Raw genomic sequence first — 12,158 nt, 5'->3', positions numbered from 1 at the left:
AAAAAACACAAAATAACCTTGCGCAGGCCGTAGATTATTTTTAACCAGATTTAACCGCGATTAGGTGTTCACACTGAAATAACTTTGGATTCGTATGTTACAGCTGGATCTTACTAATTAATGTTTTTTGGGAGAAGGTAGTCGGAGATAATGATAAATAATACAACGTGGCTAGTAAAGTGACTTTAACTTTGCCAGAAATTAATTTTGCTTAGTTATCTTACTTCTATATAAGAACTAGCGTTCTAGGGTGGCTGTTCTGGTGGGATCAGATCAGGTTTGGCTGATCAGGGAGAACAACAAGGGTGGAGAAGGGGAGTGTCAGCACCATAAAGGATTCCTTAACTCTACACCCGTCGTCACAAGTCTAATGCTCTGCTCGAGTGTTTCTCTCTGCCAAATGGATCCGGCACCCACAGATTGTCAATAATATTTTTGTTCAAAATTGTTGTTTTTATCTTTGATAATGATTTTATTAGCTTCAATTTTAACTGACTATGTATGTAAGAAAATCTTGGAATAGAAAGAAAGAAAATAAGTTTATTCACTTTTTAGTCTTTCTCTTTCTAGTTCTTTTTAGGAATCTTAATTTGACCCACTTCCCGGTCTTCGTTTAGGATGAAATTTTGCACACCCACTGAGTTCTGATGACAATACATGAATGACTAGCTAAGAAACGTCATAACAAATCCAATATGGCGGCCTCCCCAAGATAGCAGACTGGCTGTTTGAAATCCACCCCCATGGTATGGATGTCAAATGAAAGAATTTGATGTCAGGAATTAGAAAAAAAATAGTCACGTGACTTAAATCCAATATGGCGGACGTCCAATTTTTAGTGCGTGCTAAAAATTGGACGTGAATAAAGCGTGTTTATTAGTTTTTTTTTTATTTAGTTTGGATGTTTGTTCACACAAAATGGCTAAGATTTGGATGATAATTTCAGTTAGTAGGTCAATTAATCTGGACATGATGAGTTTAAAGTTACCTACATAAAATAGTTACTTTTCATTCAGGTTTAATTATATTTCTGTGCCTATTTAAAAAATACTGAATTACAGAAGAAATAATTTATTGATTCATGCGATTTTCACATTTTTCTGGTTTTGCTGTCAACTCCATTCTAAGACGGTTTTCATCATTTAATTTTCATCCATTATCAGAATTTACAACAGGTCGATTTAGTATTTGGACGTAGTCAAAATGTCTGATTGTTAATGAATCTTCGTGTCACACACCTATAGGGTTTTGCAAACCCCGGCATTACGGCTCTGGCTTTTGACTTTGACTTTGACTATGTGTGACAATCATAGGGAGTCGAACAATTTATGGACGTAGCGAACCACGGTGGTGGTGCATTTTGTTTCCACGTTAAACGTTGTCTGTGTTCTACTCGAAGGTCCTATTTATCTAAATCGGTTCATCAGTTTAACCTTGAAAATGTAACTAATAGACATTCATCATATTATTATGGATGAAATGCTGTATGGCGTGGGTTACCCTCACTACGCTTACCTCCTGTTTTTATCTAACACTAGCTGACGGCGCGCGGTTTCACCCGCGTGGTTCCCGTTCCCGTAGGAATTCGGGGATACCTATAGCATTCCTCGATAAATGGGCTATCTAACACTGAAATAATTTTTCAAATCGAAACAGTAGTTCCTGAGATTAGCGCGTTCAATCAAACAAACAAACAAGCAAACTCTTCAGCTTTATAATATTAGTATAGATAGATTTTCTTTTAAGAAATAGATTCAGTAATTTAGGCTCTACGACTGGACACACAAACTTACATTCCCACCCAACAATCATAACCCCTTCGACTTCTCCGTAGTCAGATAAAAATAGATAATAATATATCTAGGTAATCAAGTTTTATATCGGTCGGAAATAGCACTTGGCAAACCGACAAGGCTCTGCGAGCCGCTGCGGCCCGTGCTGCTGACTCACTCGCATCTGGGGACCCGGTCTATGAACGAATTGCATACCTACCATAGTACCTACTTAAGCAACTATGTACATACTTGTTTTCAAACTGACCCTACAACTACATTTGGACCTATAAGTGACCGGGGGCCTTAGCCAAGTGGCACATCGATTCTCTTTCTACAAGCCCTAACGCTTCGAAAACTAACAAATGACAAATTTGATCGACAACTTGATCACGTGACCTGTCGATAGCATTCCCATTTCCCATACATTTTTTAATTTTTGACAGCTGCCCCCTTCCCCCCCCCCCCCCCCCCCCCCCACAGATAGAATCCTGGCTACGCCGCAGATGCTCATTTTTGTTCGCAATGACGATTCAATAATTCAACGCAACAAGTTGCTCCACATCACACAGTGATTCGATTCCTCCACACAGGTTGTGACCACTGCTCGTAGGTATTTACCAAGACTCGGGGTATTTTCTTTGCCAAATTTGGGTGGTTTAGCGGTGAAAAGACAGGCAGACAGACATGCAGACTTACATTCGCATTTATAATATTAGTAATGGATATATATTTTCAAATTTTCTTTTTTCCAATGAAGTTAAAAATACATAACGTTTGAGAAGATGTGTAACGAGGCGGTCGTAAAGCGGAAAGATGTAAATTGTAAACAGCGCCGACCTCGCGCTCAAAATATGTAATATTTTAGGAATATTCCCGCCGCGCCCGCGCCGCCTATTCCACCTCACTTTTATAAATATTACCGCAGATCAACTACCATACAGTTCGGAAACGAATACCTATTACCTACACTGTACAAACAAACATCATTTTGGGTCACAAAGGAAGAATATTTAAGTCTAGTTTAATTAACATCTCTAAAAAGACGTTAATTGCTGCTACAGCGAGCAAGTCCGTGGTCATGACTCATTTAAATTTTTTTAGACGTCATGACGGGTGTCATAAAAAAATTTAACCAAAATATTTAACCCGCACATAAATAAACAATTGCAAAGTTATATACAAAACAGTAAAGTTAACACTTGATAACAAAAATAAAAAATTATGGAAAACTTTAAAAAGCGGGGAATACTCAAAATAAAAATAATAAAAAAGGTCTTAAATTAAGAGGAAAATTTCAAATAAAAATATTATGATTCTCTAAAGACTACTTAACTAAACTATTATCACTATAATAACTAATAACAACAGTGACTGAAGATTTAATGTGGAAGAAAATCTTCAGAGGACCTCGTAGCCTAGCTAACTTGGTAGGTATATTATTATAATTTTTTTTTTATTTAGTCTCTCAATTATTCCTGCAATCTGTCGTGAGACATTCAGCGGGATTTTAAGTATTTGAATCACGGCGTGTTTGGTGCAAAATCCAGTGATTTGCCCAAATATAATAATGTAGTGTCTATTTCATGACATCTTGTGGTGCTTGGTCTCTTAAGCCTTTTGAAAGTTGTATCAGGTTTCTTCATCATTAGGTTCCTTGCAAGTTGATTTGGATGTTTACGAATACGCTTTTGGTATGTTTTCTTTGAGTGTGCAACTTCTGCCTTTGTAGTTTTAATTTTTAGCTCACGATGCAGGCGATCATTTTTGATGTACCAAGGAGCATTGGTAATCATGCGCACCATACGCTATTTGTTTCTAAAAATAGTTTAGCTTCTAAAGAGTGGTGTGACAGGCCATTTGGGTTCCATAAAACTATTTTGAGCTGCTCGAATTTTGACATATGACTGTCATTAAATTAGTGAGGAGATTTGTCACGGTGCATAATTGATTCATAATTTAGGTATATTATAAATAACTTCCTACTCCACCCAATTACCCAAAAAGTAAAAAAATTCAAAGAATTTCAAAAAGATTAAAAAATCTTCACATTCAAACCAAAATGTGTCAAAGTAATTGAGACAAGGATACCACTAGTAAATTAAATAAAACGACACATTAGAGGAATAACCTTTATATTCATTTGTTTTATATTTACTCCGTACTCTTATACTACATGCACTTAAGGCTACGTTCACCATACGCGGTGCAATACTCGCGACATGACAAAATTCACGACAAAACTTGCGACAAACGCACAAAATAATATCAACTGTCGGTCAGATTGGTCTCGAAAGTCTATAAAAAATTCACTCCAAGAAACAATCAATAGCATTTAATCGCTATGCGATTGCAACACTCAATTGAACATGTAATGTATCTACTTACTTATAAATCAGTTTGTTTTACGGTGTCTCGATAACCATACATCAACATTTTCATTTTTAAACTCTAACAGACTTATAAATAAAATATTACACTTTCAAAGTTAATAAATTAAATAAACTCCCGATTGCAAAAAGTACAAAATTATTTCTCATTGATTTTATTTACAGACAAAAATGACTGCGCTATTTGGTTTCGATATGTCACGCCCTACGATTTTGTAATAAATTATTTAACACGATTCTGAACTTTATGTAATGCGTGTTAAAGTTGTTATATTTGAAAGTGTATATTTTAATTTATGAGACGGCGGCTGTTCATTCATTAACAATAGTTACAAACTTTTCATAATCTATATTCTGATAACTGTCACATTAGATTAAAATTGTACATTGCAAGGTATTCTTTGTGTACTATAAATAATGGGCCCCATTCCAATAAATACAGCACGTTTTCATTCACAACGAAACTTTGACATTTTTAATCAACTTTTAAAAAGCTGTAAGTTACAGCTTTCTGTAATAAATATTGCAAGAGCTAAGTGTTGACTAAGAAAATATTAACTTTAAACGCGTTATACGATGGTATTTTAAGTTTGACTGTTTTTTTTTTATTATTATTTACAAGTCAGCCCTTGACTACAATCTCACCTGATGGTAAGTGATGATGCAGTATAAGATGGAAGCGGGCTAACTTGTTAGGAGGAGGATGAAAATCCACACCCCTTTCGGTTTCTACACGGCATCGTACCGGAACGCTAAATCGCTTGGCGGTACGTCTTTGCCGGTAGGGTGGTAACTAGCCACGGCCGAAGCCTCCCACCAGCCAGACCTAGACAAATTAAGAAAATCTCAATCTGCCCAGCCGGGGATCGAACCCAGGACCTCCGTCTTGTAAATCCACCGCGCATACCACTGCGCCACGGAGGCCGTCAAAAACTGTGTGTGTGTTTATCTGTAGCATACAAAACGAATTAATTAATTCTAATACATTTTTTTGATGTATAAATAGTCAACTGACGTGTCAAAAGTGCTTGTAAACTGAGCCTACTTGAAATAAATGATTTTTGATTTTGATTTTGATTTTCATTTTGATAACAGACGTAATTTACCAAGCAGGTATGTATGAAGATACCAAAACCCAAACTCAAAATATCGTTTTTTTAACCGACTTCAAAAAAAAAACGGAGGAGGTTATCAATTCGTCGGAATCTTTTTTTTATTATTGTTATGAAAAGAATTTCTGACAAAGTCATTATTTAAGCTTTTTAGGTTGTTGACAAAGTTTGTATTTCTCCTCTGTCAAAATTATGTTATATTGTTACTCAAATTGTAAACAACTCACTATTGCCGAGTGATTGTGGACCTTATGTCATTAATTTTAGGGTTCTCCGTAACAATATGTCAAAACGCGTGCGTATTTATTGGAGCGGCCGTCAGAAAATGTGTCAACAGTGCCATCAACGGTATCCCAATAACTGTGGTATGTAGAATTTGACAAAAATTTATTCAAAACATCAACATCATTAAAAAACCTTACCACTTATTAAAATCTAAAAACCCTTTGTATCCTTTTTTTTGATCACTATAAAGAGGTATTTTCGATAAATATTGTTACTAAATTTTGTGAAAAAACTTCTTACAGAGTAATTTACGAATAATCAAACACACACTGACTCAGCAGCCACTGTCGCGACACGTCATCTAGTTAGTAAAAATATTATATTTATAATAAGTTGTACTATATACAAAACTTGCTCATACAAATATCCAAACGTATTTGGTAACAAACGTATTGAGAAAGTAATACAATAAAAAATATATATATATAAAAAAAAATTGTGATGTCCTCTAAATAGGCGAAATAACCACTGTATGCAAATAAACTATTACAACTAATGAGAGGCATGAGAAACGTAGATAAAACTTGTCATAATAAAAAAAAGCTCAAAAGTAGGTGCGACCTACAACATTATCCAAAATATCTATAATAAAATAATCAATCAATAAAAAAAACACAGAAACACTAACTTCACTAACAGTTATTTATAATTCAACACAATAATAATAATTATATAATAACTGATACGTAATAATAATTAATTAATTAATTAAAGCGAATCTGACGCAAACGAAAAAAGTCTTAAATATCAAAAATCCCACAAACTTCACATACATTTATAACCTTAAAACAGTTACTCTCGTACACAAAATATGTCATTTGCCTTAAAAACTATATTTTTTTTTACTTTCACAGGTATATCTTAGTATACATCTCGCCAACGCTCCTGACATGCAGGACAAATATACTCCTTTTCATTTCTACTCCTTAGGGTTCATTTACACAAGCGGCAACTGCTACCGACGACCGCAGTCGACTGTAGTCGGCAACATCTCGGCGGCAGTCCACGGAGATCACCGACTGCAGTCAGCGACGTCTCGGCGGCAGCCAACGGCAGTCGTCGGTAGCAGCTGCCGCTCGGGTAAATTAACACTTACTATATTGTAAGTTGAGTACCACTATGAGAATAAAAAATAAAGCATTCAACCTTAACGATATTGTGGAATAGCTTATGTACAATGCTATTATATGTCTCTACGCGTGCCAGGAGCGTGTGCTCGATGTATAGTGCGTTACATCTATTTGCCACGCAATCCTATCTCATATTCTTATCATCTTTTGTTAGCAAATCACAGATCATCTTGTATTCCAGTGGGGTAGCGCAAATTGTTCTTTTTCATAAAGATAATTTTTTTTTTTTTTCATTTTATACGTACCTCTGTAATTAGTCTGTCTGTATATTAGTTTTGTTAAAAATGTAAAATAAATAAATGAATGACAGATTAAAAGAAACTTAAAATATAATTTCTCTATTATTCTTCAAAATACATATTGAAATTAATAAGCCTAATAGCACAGGATCCGTGGGTGATAGCCCAGTGGATATGACCTCTGCCTGCGATTCTGTAGGGTGTGGGTTCGAATCCCGTCCGGGGCATGCACCTCCAACTTTTCAGTTGTGTGCATTTTAAGAAATTAAATAGCACGTGTCTCAAACGGTGAAGGAAAACATCGTGAGGAAACCTGCATACCAGAGAATTTTCTTAATTCTCTGCGTGTGTCTGCCAATCCTTGGGCCAGCATTGTGGACTAGACATTCTAGACATTCTGAGAGGAGACTCGAGCTCAGCAGTGAGCCGAAAATGGGTTGATAACGACTATCAAGTTAATTTTCCGTGAGTAGCTTCATCTTGATGAAACGGTCAACTTTTATATTTACGATAATTCTTTGTTTCTGGAAGCTAATTTTCGTTCATGAATGAAGAATTGACGCGACCCCACTGTTCAGGCACATTCAGCTAACAAAATACAACCTACCGATTTCGAACAACGTTCCCTTAAATATAAAATTTAACCTCTATCATAAATTACTGTACGTCTGTATCTTCAGACTTAAACTTTATAACTTAGCTTACCGTATATAGAAAGCTAATTCCTATTTGGCTTCTTTCAAGTTGAACTATAATCATGTCTTGTTCTAATATAATCTTAAATATTTTAAAACAAAATGGCTTAATTTGGTATCGCTGTCATTTATATTATTAGGCTGTTTCCACACATGACATTTTGTAGAATCTATACTAATATTATAAAGCTGAAGAGTTTGTTTGTTTGAACGCGCTAATCTCAGACACTACTGGTCCGATTTGAAAAATTCTTTCAGTGTTAGATAGCCCATTTATCGAGGAAGGCTATAGACTATATTATACCAGTATTCCTAATACGGAAACGGGAATCACGCGGGTAAAACCGTGCGGCGTCAGCTAGTCACACATAATAGGCGAACTACATAATTGAGTCCTCGAATGCGTGTTTAAGTAGGCCTAAATGCACACCACGAGATATGTCCTCAAGATAAACGACCAATAACGGCCGCATTGAAGATATTTGTCCCATAGTCACGAAAGGGATAGCCATATTGGGCGACAATATGACTTTTTCTCCTCACGAGATATCTCGTTGTGTGCATCTTAGCCCTATAGGATGCAGGGGCATAGCTGCTGCCGTATCAGCCAAATCAATGATACAAGGCCCCGGACAACAGGGGCCCCTTACGTGTGAAAGCAAAAATTTGTAAAGTGTAGGTAATCCACAATCTCTTTTTGTCTCTGTTTAAGTTGAGCGTGTACCCAAAAGTTGGAAAAATGGAAACATCTTTCATAGTCACTGTCATATTTACTTTATGCGAGCATTTTTGTTTCTTTTTGAGAAATCTTTATCTTTACGTTTGGGTCCCTTAAATTTTTGTACAGGACCTCACCGAGGCATCCTACGCCACTAATAGGATGAAAAAGGTACAAGCAACACCCACGCATCTCTCTCGTTCCCCTATGACGTCATTTACACAAACACATCCCTATATTGCGCAGACGAGGACACTGTTACAGGAATTGTCTATATTTTAAAAATATTAATCTAATAACTATAAAGTTTGAAACTTATGATTTTAAAGCCCTATAAAGGTTTATATTGACTTTTACCACATAAAAATATATTTATACAAATATATATTTTTTCATTGATTAATTATTTAGTGTATTATATTATGAATTGTGTGGAAACAGCTTAACAACATGTATAATATCTTCACAAAGGAACAACTCCATGACTGATTTATTCTTTTGAGCAAAAGTTATATCGCTCTATATATTTATATATATTATGTAATATATAACTAATATCTTACTTAAGTATATTATCTTTAACGCGATTGGGCCGCGTCCGGTTTTCTCGCTGGATTATAAATTAACTAAACAGAGGTTTAACAAGTGGTTCTGTATACAAACATACTCGTAATGTATCAACTTTTATAGTATAAAAATTAAAAAGTAAAAATTTAAAATCATATATAGCTACAAAATTAGTATTAATTTATTATGAAACACGGCTAAAACTCACGTAAAACAACGTCGGAGCATTCCCGACTATTTTCGAACCCATACGGGGTCCTTAGTCATGAGCAGGTTCTCGCAACGCATTAAGTGAGTTTTAGCCGTGTTTTCTAATAAATTAATATGAATACGATCACGACAGTTTAAATTCTAAAATACAAAATTAGCCTTTATAAAAATCTTTCCTGCAATATTAACTTATACATGAATGTATATACTATATATTATGTATACTGTATTTGTAATTGTCTTACTCTCTGTCAGTATATCTATGCGTGTAATTTATTTTTTAGTTAATAATCCATGAAATAATAGTAGAACTACAGGATGCGGCCCTGGCATTTGTGAAAAATATTTTATACTGAGATCTCTTCAATATTTCATTAACTTTATTTCATCTCAATACTGGTATAGAACTATTTTAATATGACTATCATTACTATAAGTAGGTATTAAAAATAGAACAATACAAGACATCAATTATTAGTTCACCTTTTTTTATATAAACGCGAGCGTACGCGCCATTTAATTATACATAATGTGCAGTTTGTTTTCACTCATTCTTTTATACCTCTAACACACCTAAGCTAAACCAAAGTATCGTTTCAAAACGGGCCTTTTATGTTGATACTTTCGTTTTATTTGTACTTTAAGACCTTTTCTAACTTATGTAGTTGTTATATACATGAATTCTAAATTGACATCTGTAAATTAAGTAACCAAGACAATTATAGATCTTTAGAAAGAAATAATTTCTTATAAATATATTTCATCACTATCGAAAGTCACATGAGTATGACATGGATAGACAAAGTCCATCTTTTCTCACTATCACTAATTGTTAAGGATGGCTACATTTTAAAAATGAAAAATTTTTTTTAATAAAGATTAATTAAAATATTAATTTTGTTGCTAGTATGTTATTTTTATAATTATAAAAAAAACATGCAAAGCAATTTTAATTTTTCACTATAGCACAATTTAAATATTTTTCACTTGGCCGAACAAAATCTCAAACATAAAAGGCCCTTAATCACGCTTTAATAACAATTTAGTAGACGGAAGACAAGCTAAACGAAAATTTGGAAGACGAGCCGAACCATTTAATTAAATGTATAACAGAGCGTAAAAATAATTAACAAATTTATAAAATCGACATCAAGCCAATCAATTAGGTATGCACTATTATTTATTTATCGATAAAACATGTATTTTTTTTAAACATAACGTTTGTAGTGTAAAATATAAAAGTTTCAGCCTAAGACATTGCACATCTAAAGCTTGGCAACTTCGTTCGTAACACTCCCGATGGTACGCGCGAGCCGGGGGCGTGTAGCGATGAATGAAAACCCCACGACTGATGCACTCACCTCACTTCCCCGCACGCACGATTTCACACCCACGCAGTCTTTCCCCCGTCGCCCGCATATCATGGGAGTGTCATCAACGAATTTGCCAGACTATAGTAGTTCCATAACCATTTTTGGTTATATCATAATTTTACGATATTGTTTTAGAAAAGTAGAAATATCATAAAAAATCTATTGTGTTTACAAGCTTTACACATTTTATCGATATAAATATTTTATCGATAAAACACAAATGTGAAAATAAAGCGTCACTAAATCATATCATTTTTTTAATCCATCTTTTGTCCTTCACAGCACTTCACAATCCGTAATCACTTCACTAAACAAATCTGCACATTTCACCTGGTCTAGCGATCGCGATCACCACTCAAGGGTTATAAAAAAAATCATTTTATTGGAAATACGTCACGGCACACAAATTAAAAAAAAATTAAAACCTTTTAAGACTCTAAAAAGAAACTAAAGCTTCGATCAATGATAATTGACAACATGATATATGTATTAACAGTGTTTAAGTTTTTTTTTTTAAACAAAAAAGAACTTAAACATTGTTTTGTTTTTGTTAGGCAAAAAAATTATATTTTGTTTTTAATATCACCAACATGATCGATGATTGATAACCATCGACCTCCTATTAAAAAATGGATGCACAATCAGAGACCAAAAAACGTCCCTACTCAATTATTGCCAGACACAACTTCTTGGCCCTTAATTCAAGTAGTCGCATTTGCATATTCAACCTTAAACTCAATCCTTAAGGTTGAATTTGCTCTGAATTTGGGATTTTATTGAATATTGGACTATATTTAAAGGCCTTTAGGTATAATTTTCTTTACCAATAATGCTAAAACTGTCATAGCAAAATTAGCCAGTTTTTAAGTGAAATTTTCTATATGATTGTGTGTCCTTTTATTTTATGAGGTCAATGTTGATAACTTAACTAAATTGTTATGTCACAGAGATACCGTGACATATCTCCATGTAAGTAATATAACACTAATAGTTTGTTTTACACTAACTTCACTACACAAAAGTCTTTTGTCTTCCACTAGTTGAGGGTAGAAGGAGAATAGACAAAGGATAAGGGAAAAAGATAAGATAATAAATCAATAGTGTAAATCGATCATTAAAGCAAACATAAAAAGGATTAAACAGAAATATTCTTTGATATGAATTTTATATACAGGATGCTGCGGTTGGGTTGCCATTTCCCATAACTTCAAGGTGTTGACAAGTCCACTTATACATGTAGAGGCCGAACTGCATAACTATTTTTTTTTAACTAAAAAAATTTTTTTTATGTTTTCATACAAAGTTATTCAAATAATTCTGACTATCCATGTAATATTCATCTTTATCTTTATCTATGCTTGCATTTTGAAATATGCTGTCTATATCGACGAGATATTGCAACTGGCGCTCTGCACTTCACTAGTAAGCTACTTCATGATATTTATCAATGCGATATAAGGGACACAATTTAAGATCTATTTACAAAAGGAATATTTATTACTCCGAAAATATTTATTTTCGAACATATGTTCCTTGGACATTTTTAAATAATTTTCCTTAAAGAATATCACCCTAGAGTTATGGAAAATACTCCTGAGCACCCTGTATATTGTATATAGTGCTATTCTGAACCAATATGTTTCACTCGTCAGTGTAAGTTTTGAATT

This window comes from Bicyclus anynana, chromosome 22 (assembly GCF_947172395.1).
Source record: "Bicyclus anynana chromosome 22, ilBicAnyn1.1, whole genome shotgun sequence".
In the NCBI taxonomy this organism is placed as follows: domain Eukaryota; kingdom Metazoa; phylum Arthropoda; class Insecta; order Lepidoptera; family Nymphalidae; genus Bicyclus; species Bicyclus anynana.
The sequence above is the reverse complement of the archived record's forward strand: the minus strand, read 5'-3'. Positions refer to the sequence as shown.